Source organism: Humulus lupulus, chromosome 1 (genome assembly GCF_963169125.1).
Source record: "Humulus lupulus chromosome 1, drHumLupu1.1, whole genome shotgun sequence".
Taxonomy (NCBI): Eukaryota; Viridiplantae; Streptophyta; class Magnoliopsida; order Rosales; family Cannabaceae; genus Humulus; species Humulus lupulus.
Window position 1 is genome coordinate 288,917,633 of NC_084793.1, and position 13,601 is coordinate 288,931,233.

A 13,601-nucleotide genomic window follows, 5' to 3' on the forward strand; every position below is an offset into this window, starting at 1 on the left:
TTTGGTATAAGGGTTTAGTTTGGTGAGAATGAGAATGTCTAATTTAACACATGTTTGGTAAATTTATTTTTAATGATTTGAGGATTAGTGTTTTCAAGTAGGTCTCACTTTTTAGTTTGATTTGAAGTAATCTTATCCCCTTTAAACACTTTAGTTTCATATTCCTTTAATCAATAAAAACAAAAGTTATGCTATTGAAAAACCGTCGACTGAAGCATGTGGAAATATATATATATTGATCTTTAATGTAATATAGTGTTAATTGAACTTTCTCGACAATTTTTAACTGTCAATATTGAACAACAACGACAGTCAGCTAACTCGTATATACCTATGTTGACATAGGGATAGGTACACCGATATCTAAAAACTATCGTTGTTGCTGACTATGCCGACAGTTAAAAACTATCGTAATTGCTGACTACGCCGACAGTAAAAAACTATCACTATTGCTTTAAACAACAACAATTAATAACTGTCGCTAAAAAATATATAGAAAATAAATAAAAAAATTACTTACAAATATTATCACTTGTATTATATATTTTAAAAATTACATAAATATTGAATCAAATAAACATAACATTTCAACCACAATATAAATTTCAAACCAAAAATGCATTCAATATCATAACTCTAAAAATACATCGTTATTAATTGTCTAAAATCAAACTCACATATACTCGTATTTACACAACAAATTATCCAAAAACAACAAATAAACATAAAAATGAATAAAGAATAATCATAACAACTCATATATAACTTTCACCTTTGACTTGAATACATCTTACAGTCTTATTGCTTGAATCCCAAACCTCAGTTTTATAACTTTCAGATTAAAACCTCCTTTACTCTTAAATCTTGAAATCCACTTCTTCAAAATCCCATTCTCATCCCAAAAAGGCACCCTTATAATTATAGTACGTTCTGTTCCACTAATCTTTTCCAATCTTTGGTTGCATGTTGTCCCTTTGGCATCAGGTATGAGCCGAGTGACCTTAAAACAACCAAATGAATGTAGTGTAATATTGCTTAAGCTTAAGGATTATAAAGATCCAAAATTGAAGCTATATATATATATTTTTTACAACGAGAATTTTTGGAATAATATCTGTCTGGCGTTTGCATTCTTAGAAGCATCTCAGTGAACGAAATGAGATACAAGCATTAAATATATATATATATATTGACATGCATACACACACCAACACCCTATCAGAAACATACGAGTACATTAACAATTTTGAAACTTGGAAACACATGCAAACACCTTAACAAGTATAGTGAAAAGGCTCCAGATGACAGTTAATCTCCATGACCATTAACTAATCTACAACATTAGAGGACCTTAAATCCTGATTAACCACTATTTCAAAAAACAAAAAACTAAATAAAAATAATATTTGAGATCAACCTCAAATTAGAATTCATCCACAGATTAATATTTTTATCATAGTAATGACAAAAATATTTTTCCTCCCACAAAGATCTCCCAATTCAACAAGTTCACAACCATTCAAGATTCCCATCGGCACCACCTGATATAAAATAGTTACATTTCATAAGATACTTTATTGATTTAAGTTTCCTCTGCTTATCATTCTAATTAATGAATGGATGATCAAATATCAGCTGATATTTTGGCATAAGAATAATAAAATAAAATGGTCTCAACATTGAACAAACCAAAAGACCTGGAAAACGCAAAACAGATAGGCTAAACCCAAAAACCAAATATGACCACAAGATACAAACCCCCTGCCCCAAAATTTATATACAATGATCTAAACACAAAAATGCAAAACCACATATAAATTTTATATCAAAACAAATTCTTATTCACAAGTCAAAAAGAAAGAAAAAATCACTCGAAACCAAACAAATAAATTGCATATTGAGAATATTGACTACATGTAGCTCATGACCAAATTGAATATTGATTCCAATAATTGAAAATTGAGACAAATTTAGGGCTTAGGAATCTGAATATGGGGAGATTAGCTCTTCAGCAACAACATACCTTAATATTGTTTTTCAAAGTATAAAAAAATCAACAAAAGCATACGTATAAAGGGTTCTAAAACTAAAATGTTAAGGAAAAAGAAAATCATTCTTTTTTAGGAACCAAAAATAATTAAAAAAAAAATACCATGATCCAGGGAGGTAGAGCTACGATCGCCTGTCTTGCAGCAGAGGTGGTGGTCATATGGACTGTGGCCATGGACTAACAGAAACAACGAAGATAGAACGCATACAGCGTGCGTGTGAAACTGTAGTGGCCAGTATATTAGAGGATATGCATATACATACATATATATACAATCGTATAGGAAGAGAGCTTTCTTTTTATGGAGAATAGAGACCCGTATAAAAGATTTTTATAATTTTTTACAGTATTTTGTCAATTTCACAGCTTGATTTTAAAATGCAAAAACCCTAGGCCTATGTATATATAGGTACTTGGCGTGAGAAGAAAGGTGTTTAGATACATAGAAAATACATACAATAGCAGCTTAACCTTCATGATTGACCCTTGTCGAGTGGGATGTCGAGAGGGATGCCACAGGCAATGAAGAAGGCGGAGAGGTGAAAGGGCATCGAGAAGAAGAAGAAGAAGAAGGGTCAAAATATATTGGGAGAAGGCTGTGAAAGAGATACGGTTTAGAGAGAAGAGGCGTGAGAACTGAGAAGAAAAATAAAATGAATCCCCCCTTTTTTTTCAAATTATTCTAAAAGTATTAGCGGATGTGGTACCGCCAAAATTTCATTGCTAATTTTAAAGACCTTTATTTTTTACCTTTTTATTTACTTTTTTTTTTTTTGGTAAATCAGACCAATGTATAGCATGAACTTCCAATCTACAACCTAAGCAGCACCACATTTAAAAGGCCTGCCATGAATCTATTACAATTGCTCAAACCAATCAATATCTATCATTTGTATCTTGTTAGGCATAATACTTCTAATTCTATGCTTTACATTATATTGAATTCTTTGTGTAGTTATGGCTACTGTATAAACTTTTTGACTCTACAATGCCTCATTTCTGCACCACCAAATCTGATAAACCAAAGCTGCCAGAGTAGCTATAATCACTTGCTTGCGAAAATGATTTAGTCTTACCTTAGCTATCCATCTCAGCAACTTGTGTATTGTATTGGCTGTCGTTTGCCAACCCAACTAACTCTTGATATGCCTCAAACATTGAGAGCTCAAGTAACACTCAAAATAGACATGTTCTCGGGTTTCCTTGTTTCTTCCACACAAAAAACATTGATCATCAGTAGTTATGTTAAATCTGAACAATCTATCTTTCATTTGCAACTTGTCCAGTACCGCAAGCCATAGTATAAATCTATGCTTTGAAATTGTGGTTCTATTCCAGACCTCCCTTTGCCATTGAACCTTTTGTTGAGAAGAAACAATAGCTTTGTACCCCTCATCTATCTTATAAACCCCATTTGAGAGATGATGAATCAGATTAAGGTCCTTGAACTTCTCCTTTACTTTGACAATCTGTTTCCAGTACCAACTACTAGCACTCGGGACCTTGTAGGCCCACCAATCTTCATCACCAATATACACAACATGTATCCATCGAACCCATTGAGAGTCTTTCTTCATTGCCACTGCCCATACATACTTGGTAATTGCTACTTCATTCCACTCCTTGATCCTTCTGAATCCCAAACCTCCTTCGGCCTTTGCTCTACACATATCATCCCAAGATGCATGTCCTGAACTACTAGACTCAGCCAACACATTTCCATAAAAAACCCTACAAATTGAATTAACTTTTTGCATAACCTTTTTAGGAATTATCATTATCTGAGCCCAGTAAGAATGTATTGCCAGAAGAACCGAGTTCACCAATGTTGCTCTGCCCGCATAAGACAAATTCCTTGTACTCCAAACTTTAATCCTTTGAACCATCTTCTCCACTAGAACTTCACACTCAGCTGGTGATATTCTCTTTGCACAAATAGGAATCCTCAGGTATCTAACTGGTAAATGACTTCTAGTAAAACCAGAAGAATCAATTACTCTTTGCATCTCCAAATCATCCATATTACTACAATACAATGTTGACTTTGCTTCGCTTGGTTGCAAACCAGATGTTTGAGAGAACAATTTAAGGCCACGGAGCATGAAGTATATTGACTTAAAGTCCCCATGACTGAAAAGCAAAACATCATCTGCAAAACAGAGATGATTTAGCTTGAGAGGTCCACATCTATCATGAAACTTGAATCCCTATTTCTTACAAAATTTCACCATAATTCAGGATAAATATTCCATCTCCAACACAAACAGTAAAGGAGACATTGGATCCCCCTGCCTTAGACCTCTTTTAGCTTCAAAGAAACCATGTAAAGACCCATTAAACATGAGACTAAATCTTGGGGTTCTCACACATATCATAATCAACTTAATAAAATCTTCAAGAAATTGAAAATGCATATAACATTTCCTCAATAAAATCCCACTCAATTGTATCGTATACCTTCCTCAAATCCAATTTGATCATGCACTTCGGTTTTGAATTATTCCTTCCATAATGTCTAATCAAGTCTTGGCACACCATTATGTTATATGCAATATACCTCCCTTGAACAAATCCACTTTGGCTCTAAGCTATAATGTCCGGAAGAACCCTTCTCAATCTAGAGCAAACTAGCTTAGTTGCAACTTTGTAGACAACATTACAACAAGCTATAGGACAAAAATCCATAACAGAGTCTGGACATTTACCTTTGGGAATCAAGGTCAGAGGGTTTGAATTAATCTCCTTGAGTAATTTTTCTGTGTGTAGAAATGATCTCACAGCTTTGCAGACTTCATTACCAACCACCTCCCAGTTGTCTTGAAAAAAGAAACTACTAAACCCATCAGGACCCGGAGATTTATTTCCAGGAATCTAAAAAATGGCTGCCTTAACCTCTTCATTGGAATACTCTGTTGTTAACAATCTGGTATGAACTTCAGTTACAATCGACCCTTGATTAATCACTTGAGCCAATACTGTTTTCCTTCCCTCCAATTTGCTCCCAGTAGCCTACAATAAAAGTTCAAAAAAGTTGCAGTCACTCTGCTTGGTTTGTCAACCCAAACACCATCCATGTCCTTAATCGAATAAATCATATTCGCAACCCTCCTAGTCTAAATACTAGTATGGAATAAAGTGGAATTATCATCTCCATCCTTCAACCAATGCAATTTCGCTTTCTGTTGAAGAAATGAGATATAATTTTTATGTGTTTCAGTGTACCTTACTCTGGCTTCCTTTTCCTTTGTGATGAGGACAATATCAAGAGGCTTCAGTTGTAATTCAGCTTGGCAATCTACCAGATCTTGATATCGCATAGAGTTTGCAGCTTAAATATCTCCAATCTCAAACTTATTTATCTCTCGGATTTTATTCTTAACTCTTTTTAACTTCTGGACAAGTTGTTACATTGGTGCACCACCATCTTTGACCAGCCAATTCCTTTTCAATCTCTCCTGGAAATCTGGAGCTTTTTGCCACATTCTAAAGTAACGAAATGGCTTCTTCCCTACTGGAACAGTTGGGTAAACAGATAATACAACAGGACAATGATCAAAATTTCCTTCTGACATGAACACAGCCTCGACATTTGGAAACGTATCCAATCATTGTTGATTTGCCAATACCTTATCTATTTTAGAATAGATCCGAGTATCCAAATCTTGTTTATTGTTCCAAGTGAAAAAAGATCCTATAAACTTCACATCTTCTACCTGGCAGTATTCCACACATTCCTTGAATGCACCTGAGCATTTTTGCCTCTTATTTCCTCCTATTCTTTCTTCAGCACTAAGTATATCATTGAAGTCCCCTAAAATGAGCCATGGATCACTCACCTTGGCTGCAATTTCTTTTAAATCAGTCCAAAGAGGAACTCTGCCATTTTCTTCATTCATTGCATAAACATAAGTAACCAAAAAGTTTTCCTTACCAGCCAATGAGGTAGCTTCTAAATGCATTAATTGACTAGTGCATTTCAGAATATTGACTGCAAACATCCCCGAATTCCAGCTTACCATAATTCTAACACCAACCTGCAAACATATTTACATATACAGATCCCAGATTATGAGCCTGTATTTTAGTTTCAAGGAGACCAACTAAACTCACCTTCATTGAAAAGATCAATCTCTTCACCTCTTCCTGTTTATGACGATTATTGATCCCCCTGACATTCCAACTTAGGATCCTATCCATTCTCCAGGGGAGGATCTCCCCCTCCCTGCTTAGTAACATCTACTTGTCCAACAATTGAGCATTCTCCTATCTCCCCTAGGATCTGAAAATTATTTGACAATGTTGTTGCATTGGCCACCCCTATTATCACCTTCCTGCCTTTTTGGACTGGCAAAAGACCTTCCTAATCTTTTCCTTGTGATTCCTCCAAATGAGCCTTCCCTAAATCTTTCTTTTTAACCACCCACTCATTTCTTACTTCTTCTTCCTTCCTACAAACATTAGTTGTATGTCCCATTCCATGGAATTTCCTACATGTGATAGTAAGCCATTAATATTTCACTGTTAAATCGATTTCCTGGTGAATTTCATTGGTGAACGAAATCACTTCAGGAAATTATGGATGTGATTCCACTTCCACCATCACCCGAGGGTAAGTCAGCCTCTCTTTATTCTTAGTAATCGAATCCAGCATCAATGGAGTCCCCACCTGCCCCACAATCTTAAACAAAGCTCTTTCCCCCCAGTACTTTAAGTCTAGTCTATGAATCTGAATCCCTGTAGGTACAAAGCTAACATCTTTTTTCTTGAAATTAGTATATGCATCTTATCAAAGAACATATAGCCTCCATTCAAGATAGTATCCCTAGTATTCAGAGCCTCAAATCGAATTATAAACACTCCATGTGCCAATAATCCAATTTTTTTTTATGCCTTTGTCTCTCCAAACTCTTCTGGCAAGGCCTTCAAAAACACTTAGAGGTAGATTTGCCCCTAACACGTAACAAAATAAAGGAGAGTTCAAGTATTCAATTTCATCTTCAATATCATCCATATCTATTTTAACCCCATCAGATACCTTCGAACCCCCAGCCCCTGATTCTCCAAATTTATTACTTAAATTTTGTATCACATTCCCAGAACGAAGAATTAAGGGTGAAGTAATATTACTTGACCTAATCTGCGATTTGCACCTCTTCGTGGCTTCCAAATAACTAGCGAACTCCTTTCGTATTACCTACTCCTGTTGTGTTCTTTTCATCATCGATCTAGGAGTAAGTAGATCTGATTCGTCCTCAGTCGCGCCATTCTGCTCATCAGGCTTCTCCTCTTCTGAAAACTCAATCGCTTCCACACCCATAACCTCAGCCATGGATTTAGTCTTAATCACCTTATCAGATGAAGTCAAACCTCTTTTCCTGGTAACCTTGATCACCGACATCTTAACTTTCCCTTGCTTCGTCTTCCTCCTCGCCATAGCTCCAGCGAATGCTAAGAGGGAGAGAGGATTTAGCCTTCTCCTGTATATTTTTTATTTACTTATTTATTTGTTGAAAAACATTATATTTGTACCCAAGAATATATATATATATATTCATCCCATAAATTAAAAAAAATAATAATTATTTTTAACATTTTTTTCTCAATATTATTTTTAACGTCTTCAATTTCTTTTATTTTTTGTTAATTTCAATAATTTTATGTTAACTTGTTTTCATATATTTTTTAAAATGATTGTACAATTTTTTTAAGAAAAAAACTCTTACTTTAACAAGTTTCATAATTAATTTAAATTTTGATATAAAAATTATTATAAATACAAAAGTTAATAATATTAAAAAAATTAGCAACAAAAGAAAATCTAGCTTTAAAATTTTTTAATTAATAAATAATTTATATATATTTACATAATTTAGTTTATTTTTAAAGTTATATTATTCATTAATTTTATTTGTTAGATATTTTTTTATTTGAGTTTTGGTGATAGTTTATACTTGTCGGTATTATGCTTTTATTAATTGTCAGCATTTGGCTCAAATTAACTGTCAGCGTTGGAGTTAAGGGCGAAAATTTTTAACTATCGGTATTGGTTTCAAATTAACTGTCGGCGTTGAGGTCAATAGCGACAATCAAAAGCAATGGTGACCATTATTAACTGTCGTGGCGTTGGTTTCTATACCTACAATTTTTAACTGTCGGCGTAGAGTCACGCCGATCAGTTATGACAGTCAACATAGTTGATTGTCGTGGTTGGGTGTCAGGAAAGCCTAGTTTTGTAGTAGTGATAGCAATAGAGAAAATGGGGAATGATGATAGTGTTTGGTAGGAATGAGAATGTCAAATCTAACCCATGTTTAGTAAATTTATTTTTAATGACTTGAGAGGTTGTGTTTCCAAGTAGGTCTCTTTTTTTTAGTTTGATTTGAGGTGATCTTAACCCCTTTAAACACTTAGTTTCATATTCCCTTAATCGGTAAAAACGAAAGTTATGCTATTGAAAAGCCGTCGGCGGCGGAAGCACGTGGAAAAATATATAATTAAAATGATATAAATATAAAATTACTAAATAAACAAAATTTTATAAATTTAAGCTACATAAATATATTAAATTATTATTTTTTATTTAATTAATACTTCGTAAAAACAAGACTATTATGGTCATATTTGAGTTTATTACACTATCTACTATTTCGAGTTATATAAAAAAATTTAAATTAGAAGTTTAAAGTTTTCTCATTTATATGCGGGATCGAGTATTTCAAACTTTAATAATTTAAATAGTCATGTTTTTGTGATTATTATTTAATAAGAAGATATTATATCAAAATAATATCTGATCACTTAATATTATACTTTTCTTTATTTATTAAATAGTATATTCTAATTCAATTAGAATTCAAACTCCTGTCTAGTCTTCACTCTTATGTATAAAAGAGAGTACTAGTCAGATATACAAAGGTCGTAAAAGGTCAGAGATTTCAATATATATATATATGTGCATAATAATAGCACTAATAATGTCTGGGGTGAAGATTAATGGAAAAACAGATTACAGTATTAGTTGGTCAGTGGTGTTAGGGTTGAAGAGAGAAAATATAAACCACAACCTATGTTGGCCTCTATTGGGTGGTGTGATATGTTGGGGTCTCGCTTGTTACCATGCAATTATTTACCTAAAAAACTTACTGTGTGCGCGCCTAATCATACTAGCAAACCCTTTGCAAGCATCAGTAACTGCTCTGCTCATGACAATAGTCATCGTATCAACAGCTTTGTACATGTTGTATGTGATACAACTCGCCAAGATTAGAAGAGGGTTATCGAAATAGAGAACTTTACAAGAAAAAATGGACTGGTCAATCGTAGAAAGCTGGATATGAGGAATATATATGCTCTTTTCTGGGTTTGTTTTTGTTCGATTGGTGTTTATTTCGCTAGACTTCATTTTATATATTTACTTAGTGCGCCCAACGTGGTACCATCGCCTAGGTATGATCTGTTATCTTAGCCGCTGTTCACCTTTGTTGGCAGATTATTTTCACTTTCGGCGGTGCAGCAGCTGTGGAGATTAATCTCAATACTGAAAGGACTTATAATGTCACGATGATCGAGAGAATGATGACCACTGTTAATCATGATAATAGTATTAATAATGAACTAGGATTTATTATCATTGTTTAAAGTTCATTATTAGTACTTGGGGTTGTTTTGTTTTTCTTTAATAATAATATTATTTACTTACCATAAATTTTATTTCCTTGACTCCTTATAAATTAGGAGGTGTGATTATTTATTTTCTTATTTACTAATAAATTGAGATAAGAAAAAAATTATTCCAATTATATTCGCGCAGTCTTTTGTAATTATTAAAACATATATATTTTAAAATATTTTTGGGGGACTATGGGGTGGTGATTCATTTTGACCATACTCGTACAACATGTTCTTTATATAGACACGTGAAGACATCTTGACCATAATTTTTTATTTCATGATGGTGTTCACTGTTATTGTATAGCGAACCTCCTGTAGATTTTTCAAAAATTCTGACAAATTTTAAAGTACTGAAAACAAAGTTCAAAAAGCTTGTTGTACATTTATTTTTGTTTATTATTATTATACGTTTTGCGTAGTTCTTTTTATAAAAAGTCTAAATTATGTATAAGAAAATTTATATTTTGTGTAAGATTTATTTAGGCCAATTACCTGTTTGAAGTCTTTATTTTTAAAAATTAACTTTTAGATCTCGTGTTTTGTCAAAAGAATAAAAATTGGAATTGATAGATTGATTATTTGAACACTGTATTTTTGCTCATTACCCGTTTTGACCCAATATTTTTTAAAATGAACATTTGGACCATGTATTTATTTAAAATGTTCAAACTTCTTATGAAAATTAAATTATATATTTATATAATTTTTGTTTTCTGTAAGTGTTCACACTATTTTGAACCTTGTATTTTAGTCAATCACCCATTAGAACTTTTATTTTTATAAATTAACTTGTAGACCTCAAGTTTTGTCAAAATATTAAAATAGAAATAGATAAATCTATTATTTGAACACTATATTTTGACCGATTACTCATTTTGATTGTTTATTTTTAAAAATGAACCTGTGGATCATATATTTATTCAAAAGGTTAAAAATTATTTATAAAAAGTAAATTATATAAATATATAATTTATGTTTCTTATAAGGGTTCACACCATTTTGAACCTTGTATTTTAGTTGTTTACCCTTTTTGACCATTAATTTTTATTTAAATTAACTTGTGGATCTTGTGTTTTGTCGAAAATTAAAAAATAGGAATGTAAAGATAGATTATTTGAACCACGTATAATTTGGTTGATTACCCGTTTGAATATTTTATTGTTAAAAGTTAACATTTGGATCCTGTATTTTGTCAAAAAGTTAAAATATATTATTATTATATGTAGATATTTTTATCTATTATAATTTTTATTAAAATAAAAATGAGAAAAAAGAGAACAGACAAAATAGATAAAAAAATTCCTTAATAAATTAATAACTATAAATTAAAAAAGTAATATAAAAAATGAGAAAAAAATATTGTTTACTTATATTTATAATTTAATTAAATAGTTGTTGTAATGAAATATCTAATCAAATTTAAATTCAAAATATATATCGTTGAAATAAATCAAATTCAAATTAAATTATACATGTTGTTAATATATATTTTTGTAATACTATTACATTTAAATTAAAAAAACATAAATAATTTAAATAAACATTTATTATTTTTGTTGTTGTGCATTATTTTATTCTTAGTAATATTATTTTTCATTCATAATGTGTTCCTTATTTCTAAAAATAATTTTTCGTGTTTCACATCAACCTCTGCATCTTTTGTTGCTGCGGGAATGTCCACTAAAATTACAATCTATAAAATATTTATTTATTATAGTGAAAACAAATCACAAATCCAAATAATGCCATTAGTAATATCTTATTTTCACAAGCTTAGTAAAATATCAAATAAGAGAAAAATACAATTATAAATATTGATAATTGATGATAATAATTATAATATTTTGTAAAACTATTCACTTTTGAATAAAAAATATAATTATAATATAATCAGAAAAATAGATATATAGAGAACCGAAAACTATTATGTAATTTTTAATTAATTTTTTTTAGTATTTTTCAATGATTAAGTAGTTAAGATATTTAAGAAAATTAAATTTTTAATTAAATTAATATGTATATATAATATTAATATTTGTAATTGTTAAGATATTTTAGAAAATAGAAAATGAATTGTTACACCCAGATTTCGAGCTATGTTAAATATGATCTCGAAAGTTGGATTCGCAAACAAGTGGACTCATAAGGTTGGAAATATGCTCCAGGATTGTATATCGAGCCTGCAGGACATAGACGACCTCGAATATGGTGACCTCGGAGTGATCATGATCTCGAAAGGTAGCTCCGGAGACGCATCCATCCTCAGGGATGACCCCGGATCAAGGGTCCCGAGCTCGACGCACATACGATCTCGAAAGCCATGTGACCTCGGGAGATATCTCTAGCTCGAAAGATGACGGGAAACCTGGGAGGCTAAAGCCTTAGAGATACGTGATAACCACCTTGAATATCTATAAGTGTTGTAGATACGAGATGTAATCCAATTTATTATTGTAAATCTTCTAGAATCGTGGGATATTATTTGGTCAGTTATACGTCCCCTGGTCTTCAGGGGACGTTTCCTTTTATATCTGATTATAGGCATTTAAAGCCATTTATTTTATATACACAAAAAGAGTAACTACCCAAAATATGTGGGATAGTATTCTGCATCCTTCTCTATAAATAGAGAGGTTAAGCACCATTGTAATGGACCGAAATTATGATCTTTGAGAGAAAACTCTGAAGAATTCATGCTGAAGAATTCTCAGAGATAATCTTGAGTATTAATAACAGAGACTCGTGGACTAGGCAGATTTAACTGCTGAACCACGTAAAAATCGTGTGTTTATATTGTTTTATTTAAATTGGCCATTATCAGTTATTGTTTACGTGCTCTTCTTTCACTGTTTGACGAAAAACGGCGTCAACAATTTGGTGCTTTCATTGAGAGCCTTAAGCATTCATCCCTGAGAAAATCATGGCCACAAACAATCAGAACACCCCTGATGAAAATTACCCAAGACGTCCTGGAAAACAACCAATGGAGAACCCGGATGTTGAAGAGAGAAGTGGGTCCTCTGATTCCCGGGGACCACCTCCTCCACCAAGAGATGAGGATATGTACTACAATCCTGAGCAGTACGTTCCTATTGTGGAACTTGAAAACCGGCAACTGAAGCAGCTGTTGGCAGAGGCCAACAAACGGAATGAGGAGTTGACAAGGATAGCCGCAGAGGCGCAGGTGGCTCAGCCCCCACCTCCGCACGAAAACCAAGTCCCCCCTCCAAAGGACGTACATGTTCCTCCCCGGAGGCCCCGCGGGCGTCCACGAAAGGATGCTACCACAAGGAGGCCAACTCAACCTCCGGCCCCAGCAGAGCCATCCGCTCCACCTAGGCCCCAGAGGAGTACTCGAGCTCGGGCCCCGGCTAACCCGCCTGTAGAAGTGCCTGCAGGAGCTGAGAATAACCGAACCCCTGCAGAGGCTCAGACTCAGGTACCTGGGAGCGCACCGAATGTGACTGACCCATCTCGGGAAAATTCTGGACCCTCTAGGCCGTGACAAGGGTGGCAGCCACCGTCGCCTATACGGATCCCTCCGTCACCCATAAGATATCCTTCGCCCCCACACAGAAACGCTCAACCTATTCGAGATCAGGATCAAGGGCGTGCGGGGGAAAGACAAGGAAACAGAGAGACTTTCCAGGAGCGGAGAGGCGCTCCATCTGAGAGAAGTCAGACGTCTCGGTCTCGCACCACGGAGACGAGGAGACGTGGAAAGAATCCATCTCGAAATAACCGAGCAATGAGTTTCACCAGTGATGAGTCCGGAGAGACTAGGTCCGTCAGTAAACACGACCGAGGTCGTAAGAATACTGGAAGTCGCAAGAATCGTCCCGACCTGCGAAATCATCTGAATCAGAGTCGGGGGAATGGA

General features: G+C 33.7%; 1 long non-coding RNA gene across 2 annotated transcripts; it reads right to left on the bottom strand.

The window, feature by feature from the left end:
* Window positions 1-1,216: 1,216 nt before the first annotated feature.
* Window positions 1,217-2,727, bottom strand: LOC133808840 (uncharacterized). 2 transcript variants are annotated; one of them, XR_009880641.1, is made up of 3 exons: window positions 2,508-2,727; window positions 2,153-2,273; window positions 1,217-1,541 (listed from the first exon to the last, which is right to left on the bottom strand). It is a non-coding gene; the product is annotated as an uncharacterized LOC133808840 (long non-coding RNA). The 2 variants fall into 2 exon arrangements; XR_009880647.1 differs by having other exon boundaries at window positions 2,522-2,726.
* Between the last annotated feature and the right edge of the window lie 10,874 nt (window positions 2,728-13,601).